Source organism: Lissotriton vulgaris, chromosome 4_1 (assembly GCF_964263255.1).
Source record: "Lissotriton vulgaris chromosome 4_1, aLisVul1.2, whole genome shotgun sequence".
NCBI lineage: Eukaryota > Metazoa > Chordata > Amphibia > Caudata > Salamandridae > Lissotriton > Lissotriton vulgaris.
The window spans coordinates 1,388,885,016-1,388,907,460 of record NC_141691.1 but is presented as its reverse complement, the minus strand read 5'-3'; positions in this window follow the sequence as shown (position 1 = coordinate 1,388,907,460).

Genomic DNA, 22,445 nt, shown 5'->3' with positions numbered 1-22,445 from the left:
GGCGACTGACAGGTAGTGGCGATATTCAGTGACCGGAGCTCCGCACTGGACCAGACTATCCTTTGATTGTGTGAGTGGACACAGGCAGCATGGCTGGCGCTGGACGCGATCCGGTCGCGGACGGGCACAGACGGGCTTGCCTGCCGGTGTGTCAGAATCCCTCGTGAGTGCTCAGTCGGCTCGTTGGGAAAGTGCACGTGATAGCAGCAATATGTTTGTTAAAAGCACAAGGTATTACACAAACAAAGTTTAAAAAGCAGTTTTTAAAAACCTCCCGGCTTTTCGCCTCAGGAGCTGTCAGGACAGTAACCGCGCTTGTAGATCAGCGCGTTCTTTAATAGCTAGAGGAAAAGGGGGCGCGGCCTGAAGGGGGTGGGCGTGGCCGCAGTCTTCCCCTCACTCAGCGCCGGTGTGTCAGAATCCCTCGTGAGCACTCAGTCGGCTCGTTGGGAAAGTGCACGTGATAGCAGCAATATGTTTGTTAAAAGCACAAGTTATTACACAAACAAAGTTTAAAAAGCAGTTTTTAAAAACCTCCCGGCTTTTCACCTCAGGAGCTGTCAGGACCCCTTTAATTCCGCAAGTGATACATGAGACCTCCATCAAAAGGATATTACAAGAAAGAGAAAGAGAAGCTTTAAATAAACAGAGAAGTGAATCAATTCAGAAAATGTACCAATTAAATACCAGCCCTGAGGCTTTGACAATTCCAGTGACTATTGGCCCAGTTGTTCCTTTGTACGGAGATAAACAAGCTAGTCCAAAAGCTCCAGTTATAACGACATCAGTAGTACAGCCAAGATGGATTTACCAATAAGGGTTCCTGAAGATGGTTCAATGAGGAAAACCACTCCTGTATCCTCAAGGGAAGTACAGATAGAGACTCTCTCAGGTACGAGAAGTGCCACTGTAGTAACTCCTGAGGAAATAGACAGATGGACACGAGAAATAGAGAGACCAAAGACACAGCCTAAGCCATTAGACATATATAAATTAAGGATTGAGATAAAAGAAATGATGGCTGGGAATGTGGGATTGGGGAGATTAAACACCCTTAGTGAAGATGAATTACTGTTTATTTGTAAAAGCATCCCTAGAAATACAAAAGTGTTTCACGAAAAATTAATGGACACGGCAGCTAGCATGGGAATTGACATTGGTAAATCTAAAGTATTGCAGAAACCCTACCGAGTAGAATTCTCTGACAAAGATTTAGAAAACATGAATGTGTTGGGGGAAAAGGTGCAGATCAGAGAGCTGATGAATTTAATGCAAAAATGGGGTGAACTACAGAAATGGAAAGCAAGATGGGCAAAGAAAAAGGAAGAAATGCGATCAAGATAAATGACTTCAGAATATGTTTTAAAAGAAACAGAAAAGGTAGAAAAATGATGTCCCATGCGAGAGGTACCAGGTGGAGGCTATGTGCATGTTCCATGGTCCATACAGGATATTTTGTCATTTACAAATGATTTCCCAAAACTTCGAGAAAAACCTGTAGAATGGTACAGACAGGTTGAGAGATTTATAAAAGTGTCAAAGTGTCTTTTGAAAGACTTAGATGGCTTATTTGACATTGTAGTCCCCGTAGATTTATGAACAGCATGCAAAGTAGCTGTTGATTGGCCTAGTGATGAGTACCCAAGAGACCCGAAGACAGGAGCACCTTCTAAGGATGTAATGAAGAAATATAATCAGGTAATACTTTACCTGAAAGGAAAGTTGCCTGCAAAAGAGACAGATTGGATGAAAATAGATAGAACCACTCAGAATAAAGACGAATCAGTGCTTTCATATTAAGAAAGTCTACTACAGACCTTTAAACAATACAGTGGATTAGACAACATTGACATGAAAGACATGACACATTTTATCTATCAATTTGTGCTAGGATTAAGACCAGAAATTTCACAATGGATTAAAGACAATAAAATTTGTTGGCAAGCTAAGCCCATAGATGAGGTCCTGAAATATGCAAAATATTGTGAAGATGACCTAGAAAACATACAGAAAGAATTGAAAGAAAAGGTTATGTGGGCACAAGTAAAATTAGCAGAGCACCAAGAACAATAGTTAAATCAGATGACTACTAATCAGAATAAGGGCGATGGAAGTGGGGGAAGGCCCAGGGGAAAATTCAATAGAGAAGATGCGAAAAAGAAGTTCCCCTGTCACGGATATGGCAAGTTGGGGCACTGGAAGGACAAGTATAAGGCTGTGTAGAATGGTAATGTGCAAAATAATGATTTAAATCTGCAGACGCAGCCTGAGGTGCTACAGAAGACCCAGCAGCAGGTAACACAGAACCAGATACCCCCGGTGCCTATGCCAAATTATAGGAGCAAAGCACAACAGAATGTAGAGACTCAGAATTGGAAAGGAAGGGAAAAGGATGCATCAACCTCACAATTTCTTTTGAATGACACATTCTTTTGTGAAGAACCTTACTGACGGTGCCTGAGGGGGAAGGAGGAGGAGTGCGTGCTTGGCGCCTCATGGCCGGTAGACCAGTCAGGGCCATATATTGAAAAAAAGGTTGAAGGAAATGATGTCACCTTCCTGTTGGACAATGGTGCTACCCGTTCTACTGTGAGAACAGCAGACGTTCCTGTGAGAAGTTGGCCTGGTATATGATGTTCACTATTCTAGTGAGCACCTTGCACCAGTCCAAACAACCCTTATGGTGATGGTTGTAAAGTCAACCTTATAGACCAGCTATCCTAGTGGTAGCATGGAAAAAGAAGTCTTAGGCTAAACTCAAGAGGGCATGTGAAGCCAGCTGTTTTACCATGTGTAACCCCTTTAATACCAAATGAAAGGACACCACACAGGATATATATAAAATATATATGTATTTATTTCTAAACAACCCCTCTGAACTCTTTATGAGGTCAGAGGCACAAGCACATAAGATACTTAATTATCATACAATAAGTTGCACAACATACAGTAGGGCCCTAGGGGCACGCTAAACCATATACTAAAATAGTAGTATAAGAACCACGTCACAAACAAAGGATAGGCCTAGGGCTGTCATGCCTGTTCCTGCGCTCACCGGCAATCTGATGCCCAGTTGACGGACATGCCTGATTACCTTATATAATCGAGTCAGGTTTACACATACTGCCGATTGTTTTTCCATTCCTCTTCCGTCGCTTTTAATACGGGGTTGGCAATGGTTGGCAAATTGCGGATAGTAGCAGTGAACGCATGCGCAAAGAGTAGCGCATGCCCAATAGCCTGTTTGTATTATTTAATCCCGCCCAAGACGCACAGGAAACGCTTCGCGTTTAGCCAGCTGTTTGGATCTCGTTCCGGGTCACGGTGACGGGCGTCCGAGGAGTTAGTGTTAGGAGCCCGCATTTCTTTGAATCCTGCGTTTCCTGCTGTTCCGTCGTGTGAGTACAAGAAGCGGATTTGCTTCTTGTGTGTTGTCTTTATTTATTACGTTTCTTGTTTGTTTATTTTTACTACTTAGTAAGCGAGTGTCCCCTCGCTTGTGTGGCATTCTTATAGCCTTATCCTTTCCTTACCTTGTTGTGAGATTTCCACCATCGTTGTCTGTCCCTTGTGATTAGAACAAGGCATACTTACATGCTGTCCTCTGGTGTTACGTCCTTACGGTATAAAGCTGATTACAGATCATCCTAGGCATTAGGCATCCTGGTTTAATACTCCGTCCTCAAGCACAGTTATTTACTGTCATTCCAGTCACTTATTACCTGCATCTCCTCTACATTCTGAAGGTATATAGGTTATTACAAACCGGTCATTGGGAAATAGTGTGGGGAGGGATTGTTTCACTAACATTTGTTTGTCTTGCTGCAGTACCAGACTAGAGAAGATTGAACCGACTCTGTCTTTGGTGAAGAATTGAGGAGAGCTATTTTCATCCCCCTTTATCCTTGTTTTGTTCCCCTGTTTTCCCCTGGTCACCTCTTGGGTGTTAGTGTTGTAGCCTGACTCCCACGGGTGATAGGGGGAAGCAGAGAGCCTAGCATCGAGATTCCAGGACACTCCTGAGACAACAAGGTGCGTGCATGACAGAATGGGAAGCCTTATAGATTTGTGTCCCGAGTGCCATGGATCTCACACTACAGGATGTGGCCAATATGGTGGAGAATCTCCAAAGAGAAACCCAAACCCTCTCAGACAAGGTAGAGGTTTTACGCATCCATAGAGACGAAGGAGCTAGTTCCAGTGCTAACACACAAGTAGTCCAAGTAATGACACCACATACGATTCCCTTAGCTCCCCCTGAGCGTTTTTATGGAGATCCCTCTAAATGTGCCGCTTTTCTTACGCAATGTCAATTGCATTTTTTGTGTAAGGCCTCGTTTTTCCCAAATGACCAATTAAATTAGCTTTTGCACTTTCTTACTTGGGCGGTTCAGCTGCAAATTGGACATCCCCTTAATCGACAAGGATTATCCCCTGTTGCTAAATTACGACACCTTTAGGCGAGAATTGCGTAAAATGTTTGATAAACATACCTTCACGCATGCTGCCGACACAGAACTATTGAACCTTAAGCAAGTGTCCAAAGATCTCATTACATACATCTCCACTTTTAATAGACTAGTGGTAGAGGCAGATTGGCCAACAGAGAAACGCCGTGCACTTTTCTACAAAGGCCTGCGTGATGTATTAAAAGATGCCTTGGCTCACGTAGAAGACCCCCCTGCCACGTGTCCTGAATTAATTGACCTAGTGGTAAAATTGGACCATAGGTTGAGTGGGAGGCGTAAAGATCGGGTCTGGTATGAGTATCCTAGAATAGGAACCAGAGATAAAAAACCTGAACCAGAAGTCAAACTTGAGGATCCTGAACCTATGCAAATAGGCAGCATTAAAGGGCCCCTGAGTGAAGCCGAAAAACAAAGAAGACGTGAAAACCGGCTGTGTCTTTATTGTGGCAGGGCAGGGCACTTTTTAAGAGAATGTCCGGTAAAACCTAAACAGTACCGTAAATCGGAAAACTAGTTGACCCGAAGGTAAAGGAGACCGCACCATCGGGTCCTTCTAGTCACATGGTCTCTTCATTATTAACAGATAACTGACATTTTTTTGTCTCTTCGAAATTGTCCTGGCATACCAACTCCATATTACAGTCTATCATGATTGATTCAGGGGCCTCAGGAAATGTTATCGACCGACAATGGGCGGCTGCCCATTGCATTCCTGAACTGCAAAAGAAACTAACCGAGGAAGTATATACCATAGACGGTAGTCCGTTGAAATCTGGACCAATCACTCATTCTACCATTCTTCTGGAATTGTATGTCGCTGTTACTCATTGGGAAACTCTCACCTTTGATTTAATCGAGTCCCCTCAGTTCCCTGTGGTGTTAGGACTCCCTTGGTTGCATTTACACAATCCCATAGTAGATTGGCAGCAAACCCAAATCGTATTCAGAAAAGAGTGCAGTGAACATATGCGAGAAAGTAGTACTGAAAATCTCAGTACTATAGTTTCTATCCCTGAATCTTCTAGGCAGAAAACCATCACGTCAATCTCTCTCAATGCAGAGGAACAATACACCATAGAACAACCCGACACTGCCTTACCTTCTGAGTATCAAGAGTACAGTGCAGTCTTTGACAAAGAGCAAGCTACCATTCTGCCACCTCATAGGGTGTACGACTGCCGTATTGATTTACAGCCGGGGGCCCGTATACCTACCAGCAGGGTGTACTCTCTAACAGAAAAAGAAAACCTCTACTTAAGGGAGTATCTCAATACCATGTTAGAGTTAGGATACATCCGGCCCTCTAGATCCCCTGCCTCCTCAGCTCTTTTTTTATTCCTAAAAGGGAGGGGGGCTTACGCTGCTGTATAGATTACAGACCCTTGAATAGCATTACCATCAAGAATAGGTACCCTTTGCCACTCATCTCCTCTTTGTTAGACCAAATTAAAGACGCTGAATGGTTCACGAAATTAGATCTACGTGGAGCATATCATATTGTTCGCGTCAAAGATGGAGATGAGTGGAAAACAGCATTTTGTACCAAGTTCGGCTTGCATGAATATTTAGTTATACCCTTCGGGCTTTGTAATGCTCCTTCAGCATTTTAGTATTTTATCAATGAGGTGCTGAAGGAATAGCTTGACAAAAGCGTCATCGCGTACATAGATGACCTACTCATTTATTCCAGAACCCTGAAAGAACACATAGTACATGTAAAGAATGTGTTACACGAGTTGCAAAAAAACTATCTCTTCTGTAAATTGAATAAATGTCTTTTCCATCATCACCAAGTCGCCTTCTTGGGATATATTGTGTCAGCCCAAGGATTACGAATGGACCCCCAAAAGATTAAAGCTGTGTTACAATGGCCTCGCCCTAAAAGCGTGAAAGAAGTTCAACAATTCATAGGGTTTTCTAACTTCTATAGGCACTTTATCCATCGATTTTGAGATGTTGTTGCCCCCATCACCCGTCTGTTACGAAAAGGTATCCCTTTTGTTGGTCTGAAGAAGCAGACATCGCATTCAACACTCTAAAGAAGGCATTCACACAGGCCCCCATATTGACGCATCCCGATCCTAGCAGTCCTTTTGTAGTGGAGGTCGATGCATCTCAGGTAGCAGTAGGGGGGATCCTTTCTCAAGCTGATTCGGATACAGGGGAACTACATCCGGTGGCCTATTATTCACACAAATTAACCCCTGCTGAAGCCAATTACGCGGTGGGAGAAAGAGAACTTCTTGCTATCAAGAAAGTCCTGGAAGAATGGCAACAGTATTTATTGGGCACACACCATACTGTAACAGTGCTACCTGATCACCGCAACCTACAGTACCTCAAGACTGCTAGAGCTTTGTCCATGAGACAATTGAGATGGACACAGTGCTTTAGCGAATATGATTTTGTTATACACTTCAGGGCAGGCAAACAAAATGGAAAGCCCGACGCACTGTCTCGTTTAGGATTCGAGCCTTTCCCCCTTGAAGACAAACCTCCTTGTATCATAAGTTCCCAAAAGATCAGAGGGATGCTCACTACTGAAGAGGACTTCATACTGCAAGAAAAGAACGCTCAGCAAGACCCTTCCTTGCAACCCATGTTAGAGCAACAGGCATCTGTTAATGTTAAGAGAGCTTATATAGCGCATGGCTACCCCAGCAACGGGGCGTCCCAGCGCTTGCAGACAGTTTGAAACAAAGCAGTTTGGCCCCAGGAGAAGTCATGTAGCGTTACTAGAAACCTTAGGTAGAAGGAAACAGCCACGTTTTAATTTGCTTTCTAAATGACAGGTAGTTGTTTGTAGCACGCACCTCCGGGGGGATCGAATTCCACAGTTTCGGAGCCAAATACCTGAAGGAACGGCCACCCGCTCTGCTCCTTCGGATTTTAATGGTAAAGGCAAGGTGGAGATCCGCTGAACGGAGGGCACATGTGGGAACATAAGAGGAACACAAACCCCGCAAGATTGGGGGACCAGTGAAATGGAGGATTTTATGAAGTAGGCAAAGGGCCTTAAATTGAATGCGTTGTGTCACCGGAAGCCAGTGTAAGCGCCGCAGAATGTGAGACGTGTGACAGTGTTTGGGCAGAGCAAACAAAATACAGGCAGCTGCATTTTGGGGCCTTTGGAGTCTGTTGATAGCTGTCTGGTTGGAACCCAACATTAGTAAGTTACAATAGTCTATATGTGATAGAACAAGTGCTTGGACAATTGTCTGACGTACAGATGGATCGAAAAAGCCCAAAATAGGTTTAAGCGACCGTAGGCGACCATAACACACGCCAGCCACTCTTTTTGCATGTGACTCTAGGGTGGGTGAGTCATCCATAGTAACGCCCAGGTTTTTTACTTCCATCTTAGGGATGGGGGAGGGCCTAAGGTGGAGGGCCACAAGTGATCATCCCACTTGTGTGTTTCCTTGCCAATCAGAAGTACCTCCGTTTTTGATGAATTCAACTGCAGGCAGTTCGTGGTCATCCAACAAGAGATGGCCAGAATATCATCTTGAAATTTGGCTTGATCCGTTACGATGTCATTGGAAAAGAAAAAAATGAGCTGCGTATCGTCCGCGTAAGAAGTTAATTTGATCTTACGTTCTCTGGCCAGCACTGCCAGAGGGCGGACGTATACGATGAATAACATGGGGTTGATGGCCGACCCCTGCGGAACACCGCAACTCAATGGAAACCTGCTGGATGAGAACGGTGAAGCATGGACCTGGAAGGAACGGTCTGATAGAAAAGACGCAAACCAATACAGAGCTCCGTCTCAGACTCCGATCTCCCATAGTCTTCTGAGTAAAATCCTATGGGAGACCATGTCGAACGCCGCACTCAAATCCAACAGGACGAGAGCCGACGTGCCACCCAGATCTTGTGTCGCCCTCAGTTGTTCAGTGACGGCCAACAGGGCGGATTCTGTGCTGTGGTTAGGCCGGAATCCGTTTTGTGACTCATCTAGAATCTCATTGCTCTCCAAATAATTGGTCAAGATGTCATTCATGTGCGCTTCTGCCAACTTGGCCAAGTAGGGGAACAAAGAGATGGGTCTAAAGCTTTCAGGCCTGGAGGGTTCTAAGGTGGGCTTTTTTAGTAAAGGGACAACCTTAGCGTGTTTCCACGATTTAGGGATGGTGGAAGACTGAAGGGATTTATTAATCAGCTCTCGACCCTCCGCCAGGATGGAATCTTGAAATAGATTAAACATTTCAGATTTAACAGGGTCCTCCGGGGACCCAGACTTAATTTTTACAGCCAAAAGTTCCATATTGGTGTGTGAGATTGGAGGGAGGGTAAGAAGGGAATGAGGGAGTTCGGGTGAATCTGAAATTTGGTGTAAGATCATAGCAGACTTATCAGATTTAAAAGAGTTATAGATCCCTTGGAATTTACTGACAAAAAAAACAGCAATCTCTTCACATTGTAGGTCAGATGTTATTGTACAGTTACATCCCCCCGGTGACTTAGTCATGTCCTTCACTAAGGAGAAGATGGTCTTGGATCGGTTTGTGCTAGAACTGATCAGTTCAGTATAGTAATTAGCCTTGACGTTCTTTATAAGTTTATGATAGGCTTTAGTAGCTGATCTGAAGTTGGCTTTCGCCAGGGGACCATAAGATCGCCTCCAGGTACACTCTAGTAGCTTGCATTGCTTTTTCTGATGCATCACATGAACATTCCAGAGAGGTAGAGAAGGATAGCATAGAGAATACCAAGATACCACACAATGCCTCGGAGTACCAAGGATGGGATTGCTCTCGCTTGGCCTGGATAGTTTATTGGGGATGAGGTCGTCAAGAGACGAATTAACCCAGTGTCTGTAAACTATGTCGACTTCCTCCAGATCTTCTGGCCAATCTGGGCGGGAGTTATTCAACCTAGTCTCGAACAGGGCACCATCTAGCTTGTGCCAAGGGTGCCTCCAGAGAGGCGGGAGGGACTGTTTCCTGGAGCTGGCTGGGATCTTAATAAAAATTTGAACCAAGAAATGATCCGACCAACTGAGGGGACTAGGAATAGAGGCCGAGGTACCAGGAATGTTTGAAAGTACCGGGTCAAGCATATGGCCAGCCAAGTGAGATGACCCTTTGACTAGCTGAATGAGTTGGCAGGCCTCAAGATCACCCAGAAGCTCTCGTACAGCATGGGACTTACAGCACTCAAGATGGAGATTCAAATCCCCCAATATGCTGAAGTTCGCAGACTGCAGCGCTAGCGTAGAAATAGAAGCGACCAGAGATTCCTGGAAGGCGCTTGCGGGGCCTGGTGGGGCGATAGATCAGGAGCCCTGTGAGGATAAAGATGTCTGAGACCTTTATCTTAAAAAGGGCACATTCACAGTTAACTATGCTCATGGGAGAGAGCGAGCAGGAATAAATGGATTTAAAAATCACAGCTAGTCCACCCCCTCTTTTTTTGGGTCTATTCTGGGTCTGTATCAAATAACCAGGAGGTAGTGTTAGTGTCAAAATGGCCGAAGAATCATTCGTGAGCCATGTTTCTGTTAAGAATAGTAGATCAGGAGATTGATCTACCAAAAGGTCATGGACATCCTCATGATGCCTAACTAGAGACCTACAATTCCGGCTCAGTACCTTTAAATTCATGACCTTACCAGGTGGTGAAGCCAGTGGGACGTCCGTGGCCATGAAACCACAGTGTGGGCATCGTAGGCAGAGCGCGCCTGGATGCAATACATGAGTCGCACATGCAGCCTCGCATCGCAGAGCCAGTAACTCCTCCCTGGAGTAAGGGGCCATGTGCTGTAGAACTCGGCCAGGGGTTCTGGCAACGGGTGACGGACTAGCGCAGACGGGCGCAGATGGGCTCGCCTTTGGCGACCCGCTGGCTACCCGCCGCGCGCGTCCGCTGCGCGGGAAGATGTGAATTCGCCTAAATAGGCACCGTCCCCGCCTTTGGCGAAGAACAACACCCTCAGGGGGCGTGCCCAAGGTCGTGACCACCCTCCACAACAAACGGCACTTGCCGCGGTGGAACGAGGCGCCGACCGGAGAAGAACAGGTAAGCCCAGCAAGTTCAAGTGAAGTTAAAATATACACAAGTAATGCACAGGTAACACATTTAAAAGCAGTGCGAGACACGAGCGCACACTTCGCCGACAGCCCAGCGCCTTGTAATTCAAGTGCGTCCGCTGCGCGGGAAGATGTGAATTAGCCTAAATAGGCACTGTCCCCGCCTCTGGCGAAGAAAAACACCCTCAGGGGGCGTGCCCAAGGTCGTGACCGGCCTCCACAACAAACGGCACTTGCCGCGGTGGAACGAGGCGCCGACCGGAGAAGAACAGATAAGCCCAGCAAGTTCAAGTGAAGTTAAAATATACACAAGTAATGCACAGGTAACAAATTTAAAAGCAGTGCGAGACACGAGCGCACACTTCGCCGACAGCCCAGCGCCTTGTAATTCAAGCGCGTCTGCTTGTTAAATCTGGTCTTCATTACGTTCAGGGTGGGTTGTTTATTCCTACGTTACCCCTTCAGAAACAAGTGTTAGAACGGCGCCATTCTCATGGTGTTGCTGGCCATCCTGGGTATAAGAGGACACTGGAATTGGTGAAGAGATATTGTTGGTGGCCTCGTGTGGCCAGTGATGTGCAGCAATATGTGAAGCCTTGCCACGTTTGTGCTCAAGGGAAGATATCACATGAGGGACTTGTGGGTTTATTACATCCTATTCCCACACCTCCTGCACCATGGCATTCAGTATCCATGGACTTTATAGTGGAGTTGCCTTTTACTAAGGGATGGAATACCACACTCCTTGTTGTAGTGGACATGTTCACTAAAACCGCTCATTTCATCCCTATGAAGAGTCTACCTACATCAATTGTATTGGCAAAGGTCTTTTGACAGAACATCGTCAGACTACATGGGCTACCATCCGTTTTGATCACTGATAGAGGAACACAATTTGTAGCACGCTTTTGGAGACAATTCTGTAAAACATTATGTATCGAAGTTCGTCTCTCATCCAGTCATCCCCCTCAAACGGACGGGCAAACCGAGAGAGTGAACCAATGTTTTCAGCAGTTCCTTAGATGCCAATTCTTACAAGACCAGAAGGAATGGGATGAGTTGGTTTGGTTGGCAGACATGTCCTACAACAACAGCCATCAGTGTTCAACCTTGTACACACCCTTTTATGAGTTATATGGTTTTCATCCTCGAGTCCTGCCTTTCTCTCCTCTAAAACCCTGTGATACTCCAGCGGTACAAGATCTAGTCGCCCACCTCCAGACAGTTCATTCCAACATCCAAGACAATCTTGACAGAGCTAAGACAGATTATAAGAAGAAAGCAGACACACGTAGACACACAGAACCTGCCTATCAGAAAGATGACAAGGTATGGCTTTCTACCAAATATTTGGCTTTGAAAGGATCTTGTAAGTTCAGGCCCAAATACGTCAGTGCTTTTTCTATTGTGCAAGTCATCAATCCGGTGGCAATGAAATTATGCTTACCACCAGCGATGAAGATACATCCTGTGTTTCATGTATCACTACTGAAACCTGTTGTGCCGGGTACCCGCCTTCCGACAGTCCCTCTTCCTACCTTGATAGATGCTAGTGAGGAATATGAGGTCGGGGCTATCATTGATTCCAGAAGGGTACGACGTCGTCTCCAGTATCTCATACATTGGAAAGGTTATGGCGTGGAGGAGCGCTCATGGGAACCGGCTAGTCAGGTGCATGCTCCTCGTTTGGTGAGAGCATTCCACAGGCGATACCCTTACAAACCCAAACCGGTGGGGGGTGTTGTGGAAGGGGTGTTCTGTCATGCCTGTGCCTGCGCTCACCGGCAATCCGATGCCCAGTTGACCGACATGCCTGATTACCTTATATAATCGAGTCAGGTTTACACATACTGCCGATTGTTTTTCCATTCCTCTTCCGTCGCTTTTAATACGGGGTTGGCAATGGTTGGCAAATTGCGGATAGTAGCGGTGAACGCATGCGCAAAGAGTAGCGCATGCGCAATAGCCTGTTTGTAATATTTAATCCCGCCCAAGACGCACAGGAAACGCTTCGCGTTTAGCCAGCTGTTTGGATCTCGTTCCGGGTCACGGTGATGGGCGTCCGAGGAGTTAGTGTTAGGAGCCCGCATTTCTTTGAATCCTGCGTTTCCTGCTGTTCCGTCGTGTGAGTACATGAAGTGGATTAGCTTCTTGTGTGTTGTCTTTATTTATTATGTTTCTTGTTTCTTTATTTTTACTACTTAGTAATCGAGTGGCCCCTCGCTTGTGTGGCATTCTTATAGGCTTATCCTTTCCTTACCGTTGTGGGATTTCCACCATCGTTGTATGTCCCTTGTGATTAGAACAAGGCATACTTACATGCTGTCCTCTGGTGTTACGTCCTTACGGTATAAAGCTGATTACAGATCATCCTAGACATTAGGCATCCTGGTTTAATACTCCGTCCTCAAGCACAGTTATTTCCTGTCATTCCAGTCACTTATTACCTGCATCTCCTCCACATTCTGAAGGAATATAGGTTATTACAAACCGGTCATTGGGAAACAGTGTGGGGAGGGATTGTTTTCACTAACCTTTGTTTGTCTTGCTGCAGTACCAGACTACAGAAGATTGAACCGACTCTGTCTTTGGTGAAGAATTGAGGAGAGCTGTTTTCATCCCCCTTTATCCTTGTTTTGTTCCCCTGTTTTCCCCCTGGTCACCTCTTGGGTGTTAGTTTTGTATCCTGACTCCCACAGGCGATAGGGGGAAGCAGAGAGCCTAGCATCGAGATTCCAGGACACTCCTGAGACAACAAGGTGCGTGCATGACAAGGGCCTAGGGAATCGCTGGGGCTACACTGTACTACTAAAGGATAGGAAGTAGGAGGCCCACGGGAGGAGTGTGCAGAGTCTTTAGTCACACGCAAGTTACCATAGAGTTAGAATGGGAACGAAAGAATTAGAAACTAGTTTTTTTAGGGCAGTTCGGACTGGACTCGATGGAAGCTACTTGAAACTTAGACACTAGGATAGTCAATTCCCGCAGGAGCACCGGAGTACTCGCGTTCCCTCACTCACAGGAAGTGGGTGCATAGGTGTCAAAGTGTGTCAGGTTTCGCCGCTGAATCCTATGGAGCCTTGAAGAAAGATGCTGCAGGCGACCAGGAGAGAAGTGTCCGGTTGGATCCAAGGGCGGATCGAGGAGGAAGAGTACCTGAAAGCAGAGGGGACAGAGTCTGGGTCACTTGCCAGTGACCAGGAAGAAACCAGGAAGGAACCAGGCGATGTCGCAAAACAATCAGGTGATGTCGGGAAGCTTGTCTCTGCAGCCACGTGGACCAGGAGGCGTCGACGACGACCAGGAGTCAGGCACGAACTGTCCCACAAAGGCTCTCGCTGTCGGCGGTGTCGGCTTCCGGATTGGAGTCAACAAGCCTTGGCAAAGGCAACCCACGCAGGAATCGAAGTTGGCTTCTTTATCAGACCAGCAAGGTCTGAAGGGCTTCTTTTCAGGGAAGCAAGGGCCAGTCTGGAGCAACCATACCAGCGGTGTAGATTCAAAGTTTCTTCGTCAAGATGGCCACTAGCCAACGGGCAAGTGACCGGACAGACACGTCAAGCAGGAAAATGCAGAAGGGCCCCACGCAGAACTCGTGGAGTGTGAAGGGCTGATCATCGGTGCAAATGTTGCTCGGGGCTGGGGCTTCTCAATCCCCAATGCACAGCTTCGAGGATGCCTCAGAAGCTGCACGGAAAGCAATTCGCTGACTTTCCAAGATGGCCGGTCCCACGTCTTGCGTCGCCTTCACGGGTCTCAGCTTTGCTGGGACTGTGGATCGGGCTGAAGGAAGTCTGGAAGTCCGGGTCTTGTCAGGCTCTGTGCTCCGGCGGGAGCGTCGACAAAGCAAGCCGTTGATTGCTGGATGGTGCCTGCTTGTGCAGGGTGGTCACTACTTGACCACAAGGGAGATTCTTCAGTCTTCTATCTTCAGGTAGAATGTCGAAGGTCCAGAGTTTCATTTCAAGTTTCAGTCAGGATAAATCTAAAGTCTTGGGACTCAGCTCCTACCTATATTTCAAATCTAGGGGCTGGTTTACATGCTAGGTCCCTCGTATGGGTGGGACCAGGGAAGGGGGTGGTTACACCCCTTTCCCTTTGTCCAGTTTCACGCCAGAGCTGGGGCTGGAGTGCCCCAGCACCGGTTTGAACTGGACTATGCATGGGACACCTTGTGTGCCCCAGGCAGTGTCATTTCTTTCAGCCCTCCCTGCCCCAATACACTATAGCCTGTCTTGGGTGGTGCTAGCACCTCCCAAGACAGGAAACCTATTGTCCAAGCCTCCCTCGCTGGAGGGACTCCCAGCAGCAGGAGGTCAGACTTGTGTCTGTAGCAGCAGCATCCATTTTGTGATGCTGAGGCTCTGGTTAACTTTAACCAGGATTATTAGGAACAACATGTCTTCTCCCTCTAGAAGGGTGGAATGCTACCCCTGTCGCCAGAACTGGCGAGGGGGTAGTATTCCAAAGCGTATGACACCTTACTCAACATGTTTTGATAAAGCCAAACCAGAGTTAGCATTTAACCGCGAGGTTCATAATGCACTTAAGAGTATATGGTATGGCTATATCCTAGAACAGCTATTAGGACATGGTTCCGAAAGCTGCAGACAGGCTCAGCTCATGCTAGAGCACCATCTCACAAAAAACCAAGCACTCTGCCTCCAGGATTGTTAAGGCCTGCCATAGGAGTGACTTATAGGTGTATATGTGTCTAGATATAAGGTTAGATATAGGAATACTATTTCTAAGCAAGGGGTGATTACACAACCTTGCCCCAGCTGAGTGATCAGCCAGTTCTGTCAATGTGAGTGGCCGGCCTGGGGTGGCATAATACATGCTGCAGCCCCTGGTAGGCCTTGGATGCTCCTATGCCCTGGGTACCTATAGTACATTGTGCAGGGGCTCATAAGGGGACCCAATGTCCAATTGGTAATGTACCTAAAGTACATTGTATTGAATTTAGAGAGAGCACAGCTGGGCTGTGGGTCTGATTAGCAGGCCCACAGCCACATTAAGTTGAATACCAGTGAAGCAAAAACCAAAAAGTGGGGTGACCAAAGGAAAGCAGACCCTACTCTCCTACACAACCCCCTCCCCCCAAACGCAGGGACATTAGACTAACCTTGAACAGTTGTGTCTTCATGTTCTAAGTGGAAGTACCTGGAGAGACCATCTGCATTACCATGGTCAGTCCCTGGTCTGTGCTCCACTATAAATTCCATCCCCTGTAGGGAAATGGACCACCTGAGCAGTTTGGGGTTTTCACCCTTCATCTGATTTAGCCACAAGAGGAGCTTATGGTTCGTCTGAATCTTGAAGTGAGTGCCAAACAAGTATGGTCTCAACTTCTTCAGGGCCCACACCAGAGCAAAGGCCTCCCTCTCAATGGCTGACCAACATTTCTCTCTAGGGGTCAGCCTTCTGCTAATAAAAGCAATGGGCTTGTCTTGACAATCTACATTAAGTTGTGAAAGCACAGCTCCCACCCCCAACTCAGAAGCATATGTTGGGACAATGAACTCTTTGGAGTAGTCAGGACTCTTTAAGATAGGTGCAGAGCACATGGCCTTCTTCAGGTCACCAAATGCCTTTTGACAGCTTACTGTCCATTGAACCTTCTTTGGCATTTTCTTGGAATTCAAGTCATTAAGTGGTGTCACAATGGACCCATAATTCTTAACAAACGTTCTGTAATAACCAGACAGGCCCAAGAAAGCTCTGACCTGTGTCTGGGTGGTTGGAGCAGCCCAGTCCTTGATGGTCTGGATCGTACTCTCCAGTGGTTGAACGTGACCCCCACCTACAAGGTAGCCCAGGTACACAACCTTACTCTGCCCTATCTTGCATTTTGTGGCCTTGATAGTTAGGCCTGCCTTCTGCAGGGCCTCTAAAATCTTCTTCAGGTGGATCAGGGGATCCTCCCAGGCGGAGCTGAAGACAGCAATATCATCTAGATAAGCTGCACAAAAGTCATCCAACCCAGTGAGGACTTGGTTCACCAACCTTTGGAAAGTGGCAGATGCATTCTTCAAGCCAAAGGACATCACCACAAATTGGTAATGACCTCCTGGGGTTGAGAAAGCAGTTTTGGCCTTGGCATCCTCAGCAAACCTGATTTGCCAATAGCCAGCTGCCAAATCAAATTTGCTCAAAAACTTGGCAGAAGCCAATCTGTCAATGAGCTCATCTGCTCTTGGAATTGGGTGAGCATCTGTCCTAGTGTCAGCATTGAGACCTCTGTAGTCCACACAGAACCTCATCTCTCTCTTACCATCTTGGGTGTGAGGTTTTGGTACAAGGACTACTGGGCTGGCCCATGGGCTCTCTGATGGCTCAATTACTCAGAGCTCCAACATTTTCGGCACCTCAGTCTTTATACAGCCCCTGACATGGTCAGGTTACCTGTAGATCTTATTCTTTACAGGCAGACTGTCACCAGTGTCCACCTCATGGATGCACCAGTTAGTCTGACTAGGTGTTAGTGAAAACATATGTCTGAAGGACTGTAGAACTTGTCTGCAGTCCTGTTGCTGCTGGTCAGTGAGGCTGCCAGCTAAGGCCACACCATCAACTGAACCATCATCAGAGTTCTGAGTCAGCAGGTCTGGGAGAGGGACACTCTCTTCCTCCTGCCCCTCCTCTGTAGCCATGAGCAAGCCCATGTCTGCTCTGTCAACATATGCTTTAAGTCTGTCGACATGGAGCACCCTGTGGGGGCTCCTGGGAGTTCCAAGGTCCACCAAGTAGGTGACCTCTCCCTTTTTCTCAACAATTGTGTGGGGTCCAGACCATTTGTCTTGGAGTGCTGCTTGGGCCACTGGCTCCAGCACCCACACTTTCTGTCCTGGCTGGTACTCAGTCAGCACAGCCTTTTGGTCATGCCAAGCTTTTTGAAGTTCTTGGCTAGCCTCAAGGATTTTAGAAGCCTTCTTCATATACTCAGCTGTCCTGGAGCGGAGACCAAGTACATAGTCCACTATGTCTTGTTTAGGTTTTTTGAGAGGTAACTCCCATCCTTCCTTCACCAGACATAGGGGTCCCATTACAGGATGCCAAAACATTAGTTCAAAAGGGCTGTAGCCAACCCCCTTTTGTGGGACCTCTCTGTAAGCAAACAGAAGTCAGGGTAGAAGGATGTCCCATCTTTGCCTAAGCTTTTCAGGTAAACCCTTGATCATACCCTTTAAGGTCTTGTTGAATCTTTCAACAAGTCCATTGCACTGTGGATGGTAGGGTGTAGTGAATTTGTAATTTACACCACACTCCTTCCACATTGCAGTCAAGTACCCAGACATAACGTTTGCACCTCTATCTGAGACAACCTACTTCGGAAAGCCCACTCTTGAGAAAACTCCCAGGAGGGCTCTTGCCACAAAAGGAGCTGTTGTGGTCCTTAGGGGGATAGCTTCTGGATACCCGGTTGCATGATACACTACCACCAGTATAAATCTGTGCCCAGAGGCTGTTTGGGGATCCATTGGTCCAACAATGTCAATCCTTACTCTTTCAAAGGGTACCCCCACCACAGGTAGTGGTATGAGGGGGGACTTTGTTGTGCCACCTGATTTGCCACTGGCTTGGCAGGTCACACAGGAGCGACAACACTCCTTGGTATCTTCCGACATATGGGGCCAGTAAAAGTGAGGGACAAGCCTGTCCCAAGTCTTGTTCTGGGCCAAGTGCCCTGCTAAGGGAATATCATGGGCTAAGGTAAGAAAGAAACCCCTAAAGGCCTGAGGTATGACCAACCTCCTGGAAGCACCAGGCGTGGGGTCTCTAGCCTCAGAATAAAGGAGTCCTTCATCCCAGTAAACATTTTGGGTACCTGTAGCATTCCCTGCAGCCTCAGAAGCAGCTTGCTGTCTAAGGGGTTCAAGAGAGGAGCAGTCTAACTGTGCCTGCCTCAAGTCTGCCCTTGTAGGCCCCCCGTCCCAAGAAACTCAACCTGGTGAGGTTCAAGCTCTTCTGGGACAGTTTCTTCAGGGGTCTCAAAATCAGCTTCCTGGGAAATCTGATCTTCACTTCTAGGTAGGAGGGAAGGCACTGCCTTTACCCTACTGCTCTTTCCCTTGGGTGGCACTTGGTCCATAGTTTCAGGATCCAAGGCCTGTTCAGTTTGGTACTTTCTGGTCTGTGACCTGGTCACAGCAAGGACATGTGATGATATACCTAACATCTCTGCATGAGTCCTATACTCCACTTCTGACCATAGTGAGGATTCAAGGTCTTTGCCCAACAGACATTCAACTGGGAGGTCTGCACTTACCACAACTTTTTTTAGGCCAATTACCCCTCCCCAGGAGAAATTAACAACTGCCACACTATGGGTAGTAGTGACATTGCTAGCATTGGTCACCAGGTAATTATCACCCAGTACAATCTGTCCAGGGTCCACAAAGTTAGATGTCACCATGGCGACACTGGCACATGTGTGCCTGTAGGCCTGAGCCACTTTGTCATTGATTAAAGGTGTTTGCCTGTACTTGCCCAGAGCACTGGGACTCACAGTAGAGGACATAGCCATGTCCGCATTGTGAGAAGTTGGCCTGATATATAATGTTCACTATTCTAGTGAGCACTTTGTATCAGTCCAAACAACCCTTATTGATGATTGGTTGTAAGTCAACCTTATAGACCAGCTATCCTAGTAGCATGGATACGAGCAGTCTTTGGGCTAAACTCTAGAGGGCGTGTTAAGCCAGCTGTTATACCATCACATATACCCCTTGAACACCAAGTGAAAGGACACCACACAAGTGTTATGAAAATAAACAGTGTATTTATTTAGATCACAACAGCCCTGTCCTCTTTATGAGGACAGGGTACTAAGCACACAACAAAACTCTTACGAAAATACTATAAGTTGCACAATTTACATAAATGCCCGAGGGGCACGGGAAACCATGCACTACAAAAGTGTAATGCGAAATTACTAACAGGTAAGTACTAATCTCATAGGGTTTGGAATCGCTAGAACTGGCCTACTGAACCTTCAGATTGCTAGCAGGAGGCCTAGGGGACTCGGGTGCAGAGTGTGCACTCTCACGTGGGATGCGGGACAAAGTCTATGGAGGCTAGTAAAAGGAAAGTTAGTGTTCTCGGGTGAACCCGACTAGTTAGGCTGAAAACGAAAAAGGATCTGGACCCTTGGATAGTGAGGCTATGCTGGGGCACCGAAATGCCGAAGTTACCTAGCCCAGGGGCTGCGGCTGCATAGGTCTGAAAAGACGTCTGGAATCCTCGTTGCAGTCTATGGAGCCTGAAAGAAGAAGTTGCTGGCAGGCGACCAGTGAAGATAGTTTGGTGGATCCAAGCCTGGATCGAAGATGGAGGACACCTGTAAGCAGAGGGGACCAAGTTCTGAATCACTAGCCAGTGATTAGATGGGCACCAGGATGGCACCGGATGGAGTCACCTCGACCAGGTGAGTGAGCGACGCTGGGCTCTGCAGTCTCACGGACCAGGAGGCGTTGTCGGCGACCAGGATGGAGGTGCGAGCTGTCCCACAATGGTTGCTGCTGTCGACGTCGCTGGACCCAGGATTGGGGCAACAAGTCTTGGCAAATTCAAGACCACGCGGTGGACCTAAAATGGCTTCTGGAGTGGACCAGGAGGGTCCGGGGGGCTCCTCTTTTGGAGGGGAGCAAGGGCCAGTCTGGAGCAACCAGACTAGCAGTGTTGATGTCGTCGTTCGTCGTCGGGAAGGCCACAAGCTAGCGGGCTAGTAGCCAGACAACGCGGTGAGCAGCAAAAAGCAGAAGGGCCCCACGCAGATCTCGTGGATGCTGGGGGGCTGGACTTCGGTGCTGGAGCTGCTCAGGGTCAGGGCTTCTTGGACCCCAAAGCACTCACTCGAGGATCCCTCGGCGGTCGTGCTGGATAGAAGTCGTGCAGTTCTGATGATGGCCGGTCCCTCGAGGTCTCGTCACACCTACGGTTCTCAGCTTAGCTGTAGAGGTAGGTAGAGGTCAGAGGTGCCAGGGAAGCCGGGTCTCGTCGTGCTGGTCGGTCGGATTCCGGAGGAAGGACGTGCAGCAAACCGCAGTGTTCTTAGATGGTGCCTGCGGGGGCAGGGTGACTACTCCTTAGTCACAAGGGAGAAATCTTGAGAAGAAGTCTTGAGTTCCTTTCGTAGAAAGTAGTTTCAGGATTCAAAGATGATCTAATTTGGAAGGGGGCCCGCTCCTATCTTTATACTAGGAAAAGGGGCTGGAACGCGACTAGGTCCTGCCCATGGGTGGGACCAGGAAGGGGGGTGGTTACACCCCTCTCCCATGCCAGACTTTCCCCAGGCCAGGGGCTGGTGTGCCCCTGGAACTGGTTCCAGCCGGCAGATGCATAGTGAGCACCAGGGTGCCACTTGCAGTCACCTTCCTCTAAAGCCCTGCCTACCCAGGATACACAAAACCCTGTCTTGGATGGTGCTAGCACCGCCCCTGACAGGAAACCCTTTGTCCAAGCTCCCATCGCTGGAAGGACTCCCAGCTGCAGGGGGTCAGACTTGTGTCTGTGGTGGCAGCATCCATTTTGTGATGCTGAGGCTCGAGTTAACTTTAACCGGGGTTCACAGTTACATACATGTCGTGTCCCTCTAGAAGGGTGGAATGCTAACCCCGTCGCCAGAATTGGCGAGGGGTTAGTATTCCAATTCGTATGACACCTTACCCGACATGTTTTGATAAAGCGATACCAGAGATAGCATATAACCGCGAGGATTATAATGCACTTAAGAGTATATGGTATGCGTTATCATGGAACAGCTATTAGGACTTGGTTCTGCAAGCTGCAAACGGGCTCAGCTCATGCCAGAGCACCATCTCACACGATTCCAAGCACTCTGCCTTCAGGATTGTCAAGGCCTGCCATAGGAGTGACTGATAGGAATCTGGGTGTCCATTTTAGGGTTAGATATAGGTATACTATATCTAAAGCAAAGGGTGATTACACCACCTTGCCCCAGCTGTCGTGCAGCCAGTTGTGTCAGATTTAGATGGCCAGCCAGGGGTGGCATAATACATGCTGCAGCCCCTGGTAGGCCCTGGGTACACCTATGCCCTGAGTTACAGTGTCTGATAAGGTGGCCCAGTACCAATTGGTAAATGCACCTAAGGTACACGTGTCAATTTAGTGAGAGAACAGCAAGGCTGTGTGTCTGATTAGCAGGCCTACAGCCAGAGAAGTCGTAAACCAGTGAAGCAAAAAGCAAAAATCTGGGGTGATCATAGGATTGCAGACCCTACTCTCCTACACGCATCACAGACAAGAACAGCCTGAGTTGGTATTCTGACTAGGCCAGAATCCATCTCAGTTCCCAGGGTTAACCCTACTATAGTCTTGGGCTGAGAACTACCACTGCCAGATGAACTAGGGGTGCAGTTACCTTAGGGGCAGCAGTGGTAGGGGCTGAGTCTTTCTTGGTGCAGTCACTGGTCCAGTGACTAGTGGATTTACTAAAATTACACCAAGGTTTTCTTTGGCCATCTTTCTTCTTCTTCTTGGAAGTTTGGGACCCCCCCTCATTGGACTTTTGGGGCCCTGTAGAAGACTTCTGGTCTTTTGGCTTCTGATTCCCACCTTTTTGGTCTGCCTTTTTCTGATCACCACCTTGGACCTGGTTTTTCTGCTTAACCCTGGTTCTGACCCATTTGTCTGCCTTCTTTCCCAATTCTTGGGGAGAGGTCAGATCTGAGTCAATCAGGTGTTGATGCAACAGCTGGTTCTGACAATTGTTAAGTATTTGCTCTCTCATGATCAAATTATACAATCATGTATAGTCCTTAACTTTACTTCCCAACAAACAGCCTTCCATAGCCTTAGTGGCACAATCAACAAAATCAGTCCAGTCCCGAGTCTGTGTCTTCTGGGTATCTCTGAACATTAACCTGTACTGTTCAGTGGTTAGGCCAAACCCATCAATCAGAGCACTCTTCAGGACAGT